Source organism: Hemiscyllium ocellatum, chromosome 12 (assembly GCF_020745735.1).
Source record: "Hemiscyllium ocellatum isolate sHemOce1 chromosome 12, sHemOce1.pat.X.cur, whole genome shotgun sequence".
In the NCBI taxonomy this organism is placed as follows: Eukaryota; Metazoa; Chordata; class Chondrichthyes; order Orectolobiformes; family Hemiscylliidae; genus Hemiscyllium; species Hemiscyllium ocellatum.
Genome location: NC_083412.1, coordinates 94,189,249 through 94,202,447, shown reverse-complemented (window position 1 = coordinate 94,202,447; position 13,199 = coordinate 94,189,249). Strand labels below are relative to the sequence as shown.

Genomic DNA, 13,199 nt, shown 5'->3' with positions numbered 1-13,199 from the left:
TACTTTTCTGTCTTTATATTCCCAAGTTTTGGTTTATTTTTCTGCGTTTTAAGAAGACATCGAAGAGAGGTGACACTATACATTTTACTGTATTTTGTAACAAAATACACATGATCATAAATAAATCAATCAAATTAAACGTAATGTTCAGTTTTAGAGAGTCATACAGACATACAGCACAGAAACAAATCCTTCAGTGTAACTCGGCCATGCCGACCAGATATCCGAAATTAATCTAGTCCCACTTGCCAGCATTTGGCCCATATCCCTCCAAACCCTTCCTACTCATACACCCATCTAGATGCCTTTTAAATGTTGTAATTGGACTCAAGGGAAGGTTACTCTGTATGCATTCTCTTTCGTGGGTGTATTTAAAGGTCCAGTGTTACTCTCTCTAACCTTGGTGTAAATGGCTGAACGGACTATAAAAGAAAGTTGAAGAGTGACATCCCTACACCTTGACGTTCACAAAAATGACTGGATAACAACAAATCAGGAATGTCACCCTCAGATCCTCGTGGCCTTTTGCTATCATTTACGTAACAGGCAAATAGTTGCAAGGAAGAGAAATGAAATAACTTTGTTAACAAATGCTGTTCATGATGCAAGACTTTGTATGCGATGATAAAATATTGAAAAAACTGTTAACTGAAAAATGAATCAAGTTGATCAAAATCCTCACATCGAGGATCTCATCTATTTATTAACAGCGGCACAGTGGTTAGCACTGCTGCCTCACAGCACCAGGGACCCAGGTTCACTCCCTGCCTCGGGTGACTGTCTGTGTGGAGTTTGCACATTCTCCCCGTGTCTGCGTTTTTCTCCGGGTGCTCCAGTTTCCTCCCACAGTCCAAAGATGTGCAGGTTAGGTGCATTGCTCATGTTAAATTGCCTATAGTGCTAGGTGCATTAGTCAGGGGTAAATATAGAGTAGGGGAGTAGGTCTGGGTGGGTTACTCTTCAGAAGGTCGGTATGGACTTTTTGGGCCGAATGGCCTGTTTCCATACTGAGAGAATCTAATCCTTCCAACCTACGATAATACTAAACAGATTAAAGAGTAAGTGATTCGTCCCTTCAAGCATGCTCTCCCATTTGAGTAGATCATGGCTGAATCTGAACTCCATTTTCCCCCACCCCACCTTTTCATCCTCTTTGATATGCTCGTTAATCTGCCTCTAAACTACAGGAAAAATGCAAAAGTACATTTCGTCTGGCACTACCCGGCAGGCTGCATCATTTGACTGCGTGAAAATTATGTCAGTTGTTTTTTTTCTCCCAAGCTAAGCATTACTAATTGTGTGGTGAAAGTGCTCATTTTGTATAGCATTGTCACTTTCACTAAATTCTGCAGTACAGCATGCAGACTAGTGTTACACAGGGCAGAAACTGGGGAGCTGGGTGGACAGTATGGGACTCTTGCATTGTTGATTAAAGTAGAATCATAGAATTCCCTACAGTGTGGAAAAAAGCCTTTCAGCACATCAATTCCACAAGGACCCTCTGCAGAGCATCCCACCGTGACCCACCCTATCTCTGTAATCCTGCATTTCCCATGGCCAATCTACTGAACCTGCACATCCCTGGGTGCCACTGGGCAATTTAGCAAAGCCAATCCACCCTAAGCTGGACACCTTCGGACTGTGGGAGGGAACCAAAGCACCCAACAGAAACTGGCTCAGACAAGGGGAGAACATGCTAACTCCACACAGACAGTCACCCAAGGGTGGAATCGAACCCGGGTCCCTTGCACCGTGTGGTACAGTCTGGCCATTGTGCTGCCCTGCACGGAACATAACATGGCACAACCAGGGAAGTGTCGTGGCAAAAAACAAAGACATTTTTCCATATCTATAGCATCTTTTGCGATCTCCGAACCTTCCAAAACACTTCACAGCATAAAGTGTACTCCCTCATCCCAAGGAAAATTTCATGTCTTTTTATAAACTACTGTCATGATTGCAGAATTAGGAATCTTGACAACAAATTTTCCATGTTGAAAATGTGTTGTTGGAAAAGCGCAGCAGGTCAGGCAGCATCCAAAGAGCAGGGGAATCGATGTTTCGGGCATAAGCCCTTCTTCAGGATTCCTGAAGAAGGGCTTATGCCCAAAATGTCGATTCTCCTGCTCTTTGGATGCTGCCTGACCTGCTGCGCTTTTCCAGCAACACATTTTCAGCTCTGATCTCCAGCATCTGCAGTCCTCACTTTCTCCTCCAACAAATTTTCCAGTTGGGTCTCACAACCATCAATATGGTAATAGCTAAGTAATGTCTTTCAAAGATCTGGGTTGATTTGTAAATGAGGGAGAACACCTGAATAAATTTCCCTATTCTTCCAATACAGTGGCATGGGATCTTTATCATAAGTCCATTTGGACAAATGGGAGCTCATTTGAAAAATGTGGAACACCAGACAATGCAGCACTCCCTCAGCACTGTTCCGAAACTTCAGCTTGTATTCTCTGCTCAATATCTATGAGGGTGAACTTGGACCCATAACCTACTGAACTCAAATGTTGCTCACTCAGACAAAAAAGGCATGAATTGTGAAAATTAGATGAACTACCAAATTGTTCAGATTAAGAGTTAGTGGTACAACAGTGTCCCTCAAAGTTTACAAAGCAGTTCTTATTATAACTGTTTAAATTTGAAATCTGACAGGAGGTTCCAGGAGTTCAAGTCTGTTTTAAAACTCCACCAAAAGATATTTTAACACACAGAGATCCACAAAGAAAGAACAATGCTTGCAAAGGGTTGAAGTATGTCAGGAAACAAATGGTATTTCCAATATTCTGTGTCTAAATTTTCCTCAAACTGAGATGCAGAACAAAAAGGAATAAATCAGGAAAATCCCCACAGTTCTACAAAACTAAACCCTAACTGAATTCAGCACAACAACTCCACAAAGAAATGGAATAATCTAAATGCCAGACACGTCATAGAGCTAAACTGCACAGGAACTGACCCTTTGGTCCAACTCATCCATGCCGACCAGATATCCTAACCTAATCTAGTCCCATTTGCCAGCATTTGGCCCATATTCCTCGAATTCCTCCCTATTCATATACCCATCCAGATGTCTTTTAACTGTTATAATTGTACCAGCTTCCACCGCTTCCTCTGGCAGCTCACCCCCCACACACATCACCCTCTGCGTGAAAAGGTTGCCACTCAGGTCCCGGTTAAATCTTTTCCCTCTCACCCCAAACCTATGCCCTCTGTTTTTGGACTCCCTCACCCCTAGGAAAAGACCTTGTTTATTTACACTATCCATGCCCCTGGTGTCTATCTTGTATTGTGCTAAAACATAGTTGATCCACATTTGAATCGAGCAAAGACATTTCTGAGGAGCATAAGCAGGTTAAAACAGAGGCCAACCAATAGGAGGAGATAGGGAAGCCAACAGCTTTTAAGGAAAGTCTTAATACACAGGAGAGGGCCATACACATAAATGAATGACTTATGACCAGGAGGAAGCTACCTGGTCCCCCAAGCATGCCCCATCATTCAATAAGATTGTTGCTAATCTGAACACTCTACCTTTCCACTTATCTGCACTAACCCTCACCCCTCTGCTAATCAACAATCTGTTTCTGCTTTAAGGAATATCGAAAAACCTGCTTTTGAGGAAGACAGTTCCAAAGACAAAAGCTACAGGAGTGGTGAGAGACAGCGACAGAGCTTAGGCCTCAGACACCTGAAGCCACGTGGCCAATGGTGGGATGTAGGAGATGGGGGATAGCCAAATCACTCGAAGATACACAATCCGGAGTGAGGCTGAAAGGAAAGGAGACAGGCTACTGACAGTCGTCATCATCAGAACAGAAACAAGAATCTTAGAATGGAAGAACTGCTTGAAAAAGAGGTGCTACTTTGTTGGCAAGTGGACTCCAACACACAACGATTCAGAAATGGAATATGAAAGACAGCAAAGGAAAAAGACTTTGCATTTACATTATTCTGTGGAAATCCTCAAGCACTTTACTGCCACTGATGCATTTTTAAATGTCATTGTTGTAATGTAGGAAATCATAGAATCCCTACATGTGGAAATAGGCCCTTCACTCATCAAGTCTGCATCGACCCTCCGAACAGCATCTCACCCAGATTCACCATCCCATCGTATCCCTGTAACCCAGCAATTCCCATGATGAACCCACACATCCCTAGTCACTGTGGGCAATTTCACATGGTCATTCCGCCTAACCTGCACAATTTTGGATTGTGGGAGGAAACCGGAGCACATGGAGGAAAAGCAGAGACGAGGGAGAATGTGCAAGCTCCACACAATCACCTGAGGCTGGAATTGAACCTGGGTCACCACTGAGCCACCCAAACATAGCAGCCAATTTGAACACAGCAAGCTTTCCAGCAACAGATCAACCCCACCCCCATCCCCACCCCCCTGCCGGTGTTCTTCAAAATATGACCATGGGTTGCTTACACCCACCCAACTCCAGTTAGTTCAGAATCTCAGGCAGGATCTCTAACAATGCAACGTTCCCTCAGCATTATCCTACAAAGTCAGCACCAGGGGGCTCGGGTACTTGAAACCCACACCTTCTGACTCCGAGTGCTACCCGGTGAGTCACAGAAGAATGGAGAAGCTGGTGGTGAGGGGAGAGGAGGAAAGAGAAGGGTTTAGGACTACAGAGACACAGTTAAAAACCATGCAACACCAGGTTATATAGTCTAACAGTTTTATTTGAAAGTACTAGCTTTCGGAGCGCTGCTCAGGTAGTGCTCCAAAAGCTAGTACTTCCAAATAAGCCTGTTGGACTATAACCTGGTGTTGTGTGATTTTCAACTTTGTCCACCCCAGTCCAGCACCGGGCTCCTCCTCATCAATACAGAAACAGAGCTAGGGAGAGGCCATACAAGGATTAGAATATGTGCATGAGAAGCTTCACATTTGAGGTATTGAGGGGACATGATCCAATTGACGGCAGTAAGCGTGATGGAGCGAACAACAGCTCCAACAACTGGCCCTTCTCCATCTAACAGGTTCAGCATGTACAGCCAATATCTCCAAATGACCAGAGATGCTGTGCCCAGCTCACCAGTCAGAGCAAGGCAGGCAAGGATCCCATAAGAGAACTGCAGTGAGAGAGAACTTCCATTCCTTCGGAGGGTTGTGGACTCTTGAATTCTCTCCTCGAGCGAGCGTGAATTATTATTGGCAAGTGTCTTCAACAAAGAGGGGGCTAGATTCTGGAGCAGCAGGCTGTGTGGTGATTGGGTGGGAAAGGGCATTCAAGCGAAGAACAGCCATGGACAGCAGAGTGGGACGGAGAGACCATGGGCCCCAAGCTGCACCCCAACTCCTGTTTCTCGACCTGATTTGGAATTCATCTGTCCATCAGGATCGGCCTCCAAATCAAGCAACATAATATTTGTGTGACATACGAACGTAAAAATAGGGTCGGACATGGGCTCTTTGACTCCTTGGTCACGTCCAGACATCAGGCACAGCTGATCTGTTAGTGTCTCAAATTCCGCATTCCGACCTATCTCCCGCTAACCCCTGCTGAACAAGAATTTATCCAAATCCACCTTAAAGATATTTACTGGCCTCACCTCCACTGTCTTCAGAGACAAAGGGTTCTGAAGTCTGCTTGTTCTGTTGTCCTTGGTTCTTTTTCAGAGAGGTTTGAAATGCAGAGACTCCGAGAGGTCTGGTTTTTAGGGCCAGTTTGAGTATAGCTAACAGATACTGTCTCAGGCAAGAGGCTTTCGAGTTTAAAAATAAACCCTTGTCTGATGAAAGGGGAGTGGCCAGTTCTCCCAGCTCGGCTTTTCTCTGGATTCGTTTGGTTTGGGTTTTAGCAGTCTGGCTGTTCACTGAAAGCAGTCAGTCAGTTTTGAGGCAACGTCCTAAGTGGAAGAAGGTGTTCCATACTGAATCTCTCTGCTATCTCTCCCTCTCCTGAAAGGCTCTGTGTTTGATTTTACCCTTTTTTTGCTAAAGGGTGTTTATGGGGATTGTTGCAGGAATTTGGAACAATGTTATTAAGTTGGGATGATCTGTAGGCTTTTCAGATAGGCTTAAGTTATTCTATATTCTGTCCTCCTCTGTTTGTGCTCCATTTGATTATCTTGCAAATACATTCTGCTTTGTTTAAAACTAAAGTAGTTTGACCAGCTGTATCCCTCCTGAAATATCCACTGTACACCTGCTGAAAACAACTAGCAAAGTTAGGATCTGGGCTACTTTCTTGATGTGTTTTGAGGGGGTCTGGCCTGGTCCATAACACACAATACTCGGAAGAGGAAGACAGTTCTTACCTCTGTCCTAATGGCTGTCCCCTTTAGTTCTGGACAGACCCACAAAAGAAACCATGCTTTTCACCCTGTTTACCTTGTCAAGACCACTCAGAATCTTATACATTGCAATCAAATCACCCTTTACTTTTCCAAACTCCAATGGTATCCAACCCAAACTGTCCAACTTATCCGCATAAGGTGACCCAACTTGCTCCAGACATCGCGATGGCACTGGAGTTAGGAGGTGTGAAGCTGGAAGAGCACAGCAGGTCAGACAGCATCTGAGGGGCAGGAGAGTCAACGCTTCCAGTCAAAAGCCTTTGTCAGGACTAAGGAGGGGGAGGGAAGCCCAGAAGTAAATGCAGGGGTGGGGCTGGGGGGAATGGTTAGTGAGATGGCCATTGGTGGATGCAGGTAAGGGGTTGTTGTGATTGGTCAGTGGAAAGGGTGGAGTGGGTAGCTGTGGAGGAAGATGGGTCAGGTCAGGGAGGAGAGGGAGGGTTGGATATGTGATAAGGCTGGGGGAGGGATTTTGAAGCTGGTGAAGTCAGTATCGAGACCATTGGGCTGTAAGCTATCGACATGACACCTTCTTAGATTGTAAGTTGGAGGGGAAAATGAGGAGTCCCAGAGATCAGAAGGGCAAGGCGACAGAGGAGCTGATGGTGTGGCCAGTGTTGGTCCAGGCAGGGGTGAGGAGGGATGCTGTACATAAAAGCTCAGAGAGCAGATGAGAGTGCAGAGGAGCAGAGTCCAAGCTAATATCAATAAAACAGGGAAAGAAAGTAAATACACTAGCCAAACACTTTGTTTTGCAAGTGTCGTAATTCCTTTCACTTCACTTGTAACACCCAATCAGTGATCAATCCTGTGGACTCCAGTCCATCCTTCGTGATTTCAGCAATGGCTCAAGGGCAAGGCCACTTTCTACAACATAAAACAGAAATCGCTGGAAAAGCTCAGGCCACCCAAAATGTTAGCTCTGCTTTCTCTCCACAGATGCTGCCAGACCTGCTGAGCTTTTCCAGGACTTTCTGTTTTATGTTGTAGAAAGTGCCGAAAGTGGAGAGAAAGCAGAGTTAAGATTTTGGGTGGTCCGAGCTTTTCCAGCGATTTCCATTTTAGTTTCTGATTTAACAGCACCTGCAAATCTTTCTGTGTTTATTTAAAGGGCATTTTCCACCTTGGAGTCAGACACAGTTGTGGCTGGAAGTCTCACAGCGAGACCTGAACGGTAAATTGGAGCTGACTCCCCCTTGCGGCTCTGGCAGAGTTTGGTACAGCCAGAGATGACCTCGAGAAGGATGTACAGGTTCCCGTGGCAACAATTTGAAGAGGAGCAGGGGGAGTTCTCCTGGTGTCTGGGTCAACATTTATACCTCAGTGTACACTGAAATAGGATAATCCTGTTGTTCTTGCTGTACATCTGCTGTGCACACACAACCATTTTTCCTGCTTTGCAACACAGTCCCTGCAATTCAAACACCAACTCTGAAGGCTTTTGTCTTTCATTTACAGGATGTGGGAATCGTTGGCCAAACCAGCACTTTGTTGCCCATTCCCAATTGCCCAGAGGGCAGTTAAGAGTCAACCACATTGCTGTGGGTCTGAAGTCGCATGTAGGCCAGACCAGGTAAGGATGGCAGTTCCTTCCCTAAAGGGCATTAGTGAACCAGATGGGTTTTTCCAACCATTGACCATGGGTTCACAGTCATTATTAGACTTATACTTTCAGATTTTACACATTGTCTGGGTCTCAGGATTAACAATAATACCACTAAGCCATTACCTAACCTTTCTGGATATCCTGAGATGCTGATAATAAGTGCCTCTCTTAATCTTCCCTTCACCATCTTAGAGAGTCAGTTCCAAAATTCCTAAAGCCAGAGCAGGGAGTAAATCCGACTGCATTGGCAGTCAGGTGGGACTAATTTAGTTTGGGATTATGGTCAGCATGGACTGGCTGGAATGGAAGGTTTGTTTCTGTGCTGTGACTCGATGACCACCTGCCAACAGTGCGTGTAGGAAGGAATTGCAGGAAGATGTTCAACTCGTTGGGTCACGTGACCCTCAAAGAGAGAAAATCCAGGGCCTACAGCACAGAGATGGGGACACCGCCCATGGTGGAATGATGCCCTGTAAATACCTTGTGCCCTGCGGTCACAGACCAAAGGGAAAGTGAGTACTGCAGATGCTGGAGATTAGAGTCAAGAATGTGGTGCTGGAAAAGCACAGCAGATCAGGCAGTATCAGAGAAGCAGGAAAAATCAACATTTTGGGCAAAAGCCCTTTCCTGATGAAGACCTTTTGCCTGAAACATCAACTTTCCTGCTCCTCGGATGCTGCCTGACCTGCTGTGATTTTCCAGAACTCCACTGTTGACTCAGAGCAGAGGGAGGCAATGATTGGGGAAACACTACTCCAGCAACCAATTCCCACCTCGAGTCAATGTCCACACACACACACTTCCCTCAGTGAGAAGTAACAAGAACCCTGAAGAAGTTTTTCCCTTTTACTAGTCCAGGGGCAGTGAGACCAGTTCCAGAACATTCTAGACAGACAGCCATATAATAATGATTCGGAGATGCTGGTGTTGGACTGGGGTGTACAAAGTTAAAAATCACACAACACCAGGTTATAGTCCAACAGGTTTAATTGGAAGCACACTAGCTTTCGGAGCAACGCTCCTTCATCAGGTGATTCTCAGGACAATCACCTGTTGAAGGAGCGTCGCTCCGAAAGCTAGTGTGCTTCCAATTAAACCTGTTGGACTATAACCTGGTGTTGTGTGACTTTTAGCCATATAATAAGCTGGCACAACGACATTAAGCACAGGTTACTATGCAAGATGAAAATAAACAACTTGCTCACCACCAAGATACTGACCACAGCACACAGCTCAGTGTGTATACAATGGTTTTGTTATTGGATTAATAATCCAGACAGAACCAAATTAAATCTCACCCAGAGATAACAAACTCTCACCACTGCAACTAAATTAACTTTTTTTAAAAAAAGAAATCTGGAAATAGCAAACAAGCACTGGTTAAAAACAAACATGACGCTGTCAGATTTGTATTAAAACCACATTATTCCTCGGGCCTTACTGGGGCTGGGCATATACGTGACTCCAGACCCAAACCGGATCATTCTCTTGTTTTCTGACAAGACGCTTGGTTTTATTAAATCTCCGTGAGGCCGGTTTACTAATGCATTCCCTAGGAACCTCGGGATGGCTATAAATGCCTGTCCTGTCAGCAACAAGCATGAAGAAATAAAAAAGATCCCTCCTGTTTCATAATAACAATACTTTGAGCACTGCTAATACTGTGTGGGATAATAAATATTAATCCAATATTTCAATAGATTAAAGGATCCACATCGAACAGGGAGATGCATAATGTAAGATCAGATTCCATGTATTTGGTACACTAGCTCATCCTAATTGGCACTGTAGTGGGATTGCTGAAATTGCTGTCAGTTGGCAGGGAAAGAGAAATTACCTGGAGTTCCTGTTCTTGATCCGGATTGTTTGTGTGTGTGTCTGTGTGTGTGCGCATCTGTCTCTGTGTGTATTTGTGTCTGTCTGTCACTGCATACACTCGGGCACGGTCAAGATTACAGCCAGCCAACTGACTATAGAAGCGGGAAGGGGACCTTAAGACACTTCACAGAGCTAACGCACATGAGAATAGGTTAAGCCTCAGTTACATCCAAAGTTGAAAAAAAATCATTTCTCATCAACGCCTTAATGTGAATGTTCTCATCTTCCAATCCTCTCTGGCCTCGCTCCTCCCCTATCTCTGTGACCCTCTGGGAAATCTGCCTTCTTGCTAATCTGGGCTCTTGGGCACCTCCCACACACATCACTCCACCATTGGTGACTGCGCTTTCAGTGGCCTGGTACTTGAGTCCTCGAATTTACTCCTTAAACCGCAACACCTCTCCCTCTGTTCTTGTCCAAAAATCTACATCCTGGACTGAGCTTTCAGTATTCACTCCTGACATCTTCCGATGTGGCATCGCTTCAAGTGTCCAATCACGTGCCTGCCTGCACAGGCTCCTTCAAAGTGCCTTGCGGCATTCTACCACACTGAAGGCACCATACAAATGCAGGTGGTTGTTGACTTGAGGAGGCAGTTGAATGGCAAGGTGCCCTGGGGAGGTGGGGATTCTGCTGTTGAGGACATGGGGAGGTAACAGTGCCATCCGCAGTGCATTAGCCCACAGGCTGCTGACAAGCAGGAATCACAATGGGGAACTCTGAGACTTGGGTGGAAGGGAAACCATTCAAGGATGTGGAGCTGGAGGAGAGGGGGATTCAGCGTTACTGGGATGGAGTAGAACAGGGTACGAATTGAGGGGGGCGATCAGAGGAGGATAACAGAAAACCAAACCCGAGCCATTAAACCCTGGTTTTATATAGATTTAAAAACATTAAATTAACCACATGGTGAATCAATAGCCTGTGGCTAATATAATTCAAATGATTTGCCCTGTAGTTTCTGTGCATTGACCACTGACCACACTGAAACAACTTCAGAACAGTAGGTTTAAAACAGTCCCGTTTACTGACAACAGCTCTTTTAAAATGGACATTAATAAAAAGGTCTTTATTGTTTAAAAAGAAAGAGGATATTACCTCAACGCTAGCAACTCCCAGTCAGGCAGTACAGTAAGGCTGGGAAAACAATACTGTGAGGCCCAAATATCAAAATGTGGTACATGAATATACACACAACGCAAATCAGCTAACGAATGGCGATATTAACTCTTTAACAACACAATGTACGTTTTTTTTAAAAAAAAACAAGCGTACGATAACAAGTCATCCCAAAACAACAAAGGCTTCCTGATTCCCCCCCCCCCCCCAAGTGTCAGTGGGTTAATTGAGATGAAGGTAGCTGATCATTGACGTCCTCTCTACGGAAGGGGGGTTTTGTGAAGGAGGAGGCAGCACTGGAGGTCTCAAAACAGAAATACCCTGGGACTGGGGAAAGTGGGAACAGCATTCAAGTCAATTTCACCAGACGGAAATTCACTGGGCCTCACCATCCTGCCCATCCTCTGCATTTCAAAAAAATACATAAACAGATACTGAATACGTTTTAAATAAATGATAGACGATACCTTACCTGATCTTCCCCCTTTTTTAAAAAAACACAACAGCTCCAGGAATCCCAGCCAGAAATCAGGAAACGCTGCAGTTTCTGTTTGTAAATGGTTACAAAGGAAATGTCTCAGCCTGTTGTTACTGCTGCTGCTGCTGCTGTCGCCTGGTTTAATTCAGGATTAGTGACCAATCCTTCCCCTTCACCCCCTCCCAAACCCCCCCCCCCCCCCCCCCCACCCCCCCCCCCCCCCCCATCCCCACCCCCCACACACTTCCCCCAACCTCACCACCGACAGATACTGGATTCAAAGGCCGGCATCAGGAATACAAAGTAACTGGGTTGTTGCAAAATATATCTCCTGGAGCGATCCAACATTTTCTCTTCAATTCTTTTCCCACCTCCCCCAAAAAAAAATCGCAGGGAGACAGGTCAAAGCAAAGGCTCAATTGTGATTAAGCCTGAAATTAATAATGCAGGGAAATAATGACTCTGAAGGGGTTCTGCCTCGCACCCACAAAACACAACCCTTCTCCGGCCAAGCTATAGAGAGAATGAGGCGGTCTAGGCCGACTTAATGCCTAGGCACCTCCCAATTCAAGACATCTAGAAAAAACACACACGACACAGTACAGGCTAAAAGCTAAACCACTCAACACGAGCAAACTCTGAGATTCAGATTGCTCCACACAGCCCGGAGCTTACAGTATTTACTTAACCTCTTGAGGCAACGACCACTCAGAGCTAGCTGACATTGGAAACGCTTCCCAGAATATTTCCTGACGAACATTTTATCGCCCTGTTCCCACCCCTTTCTGACTTCTATTTTACTATTCGTATTTCCTACGACCCTTTGTGTTTCTCCCTTCGCCGTCTCCAGTTTCCAGGGAAGAATTTGCGTTTACAGAGCGCCTGACCACACGCTGGAGCGTTTCGCGTTCAATTCCGGGCACCTTGCTTCAGGAAGGATGTCTAAAAAAAACACCCGCAGGGAGTGGACTGGAGGTTTACAGAATGATTGGAGAAGGAGCAAATTATTGCTGGGGTCTTTTTGAAAACGAAGAAAAAAATGCTGGGGGTCAGGCAGCATGATGGAGAGACAGAGAGAGAGAGCAAGTTGCCTTGTCATCTCCAGCATTTTTTTATTGTTTTCAAAAAGATTAGAGGAATTGGGCTTATTCCCCTCAAGAGCAGAGAAGAGCCTTATTCAGATGCTCAGAATTATGAACAATTCTGAGCGGGTAAAGAAGGAAGTTCTGCTTCCACTGGTCGTTATGTCAATAACCAGGGGTGCCGAGTTCACGACTGTCAGCAAAAGAGCTGGGAGTGAGGTGAGATTCACTGCCCGGGAGAGTGGTGGAGGCAGATTCCGGAGGAGGGTTCAGAACAGAGCTAGAGATATATTTGAAAGTGATGAATTCCGAGGGCTACAGAGATAGGGCTGGAGGATGGGACTAGCTGGTCAGGTCTTTTGGAAGCCAGTACTCACACGATGGGTTGAATGGCCTCCTTCTGCACTGTACAATTCTATGACCTCAGCCACTTCATGGCCAGATGTGGGTATTTTGTTTTTGTGTCACACCGTTGTCACGTAGGCACCACAGTGAGATCCAGCTTGTATTTAGGTACACAACCATCTCCCACAGACATCAACAAGATCATGGTCTGTCCAAGTGTCACAGTCACAAAGCAGTACAACGTTTGGACGGATAAGGAGAAATACAAACAGAACCTTCTGGAAATACACAATGGGTCAGGCAATGTCTCCAGGGCAACATCCCAGTTCATAATCATAGAAATCATCATAAAAATCATAGAATCCCT

At 45.3% G+C, this 13,199-nt stretch overlaps 1 protein-coding gene across 2 annotated transcripts in view; it reads right to left on the bottom strand.

The window, feature by feature from the left end:
• nrip1a (nuclear receptor interacting protein 1a) overlaps positions 1-12,309 on the bottom strand; it is a 184,486-nt gene extending 172,177 nt beyond the window's left edge. The window contains exons 1-2 of one of the 2 annotated variants that reach the window (XM_060833850.1): positions 12,095-12,309; positions 11,400-11,474 (exon numbers count right to left, since the gene is read on the bottom strand). The gene's annotated coding sequence lies outside the window, so the exon portion shown is untranslated. Of the gene's footprint in view, positions 1-11,399; positions 11,565-12,094 lie in introns of those variants that run through there. The other variant, XR_009645300.1, reaches the window with a different exon arrangement.
• Between the last annotated feature and the right edge of the window lie 890 nt (positions 12,310-13,199).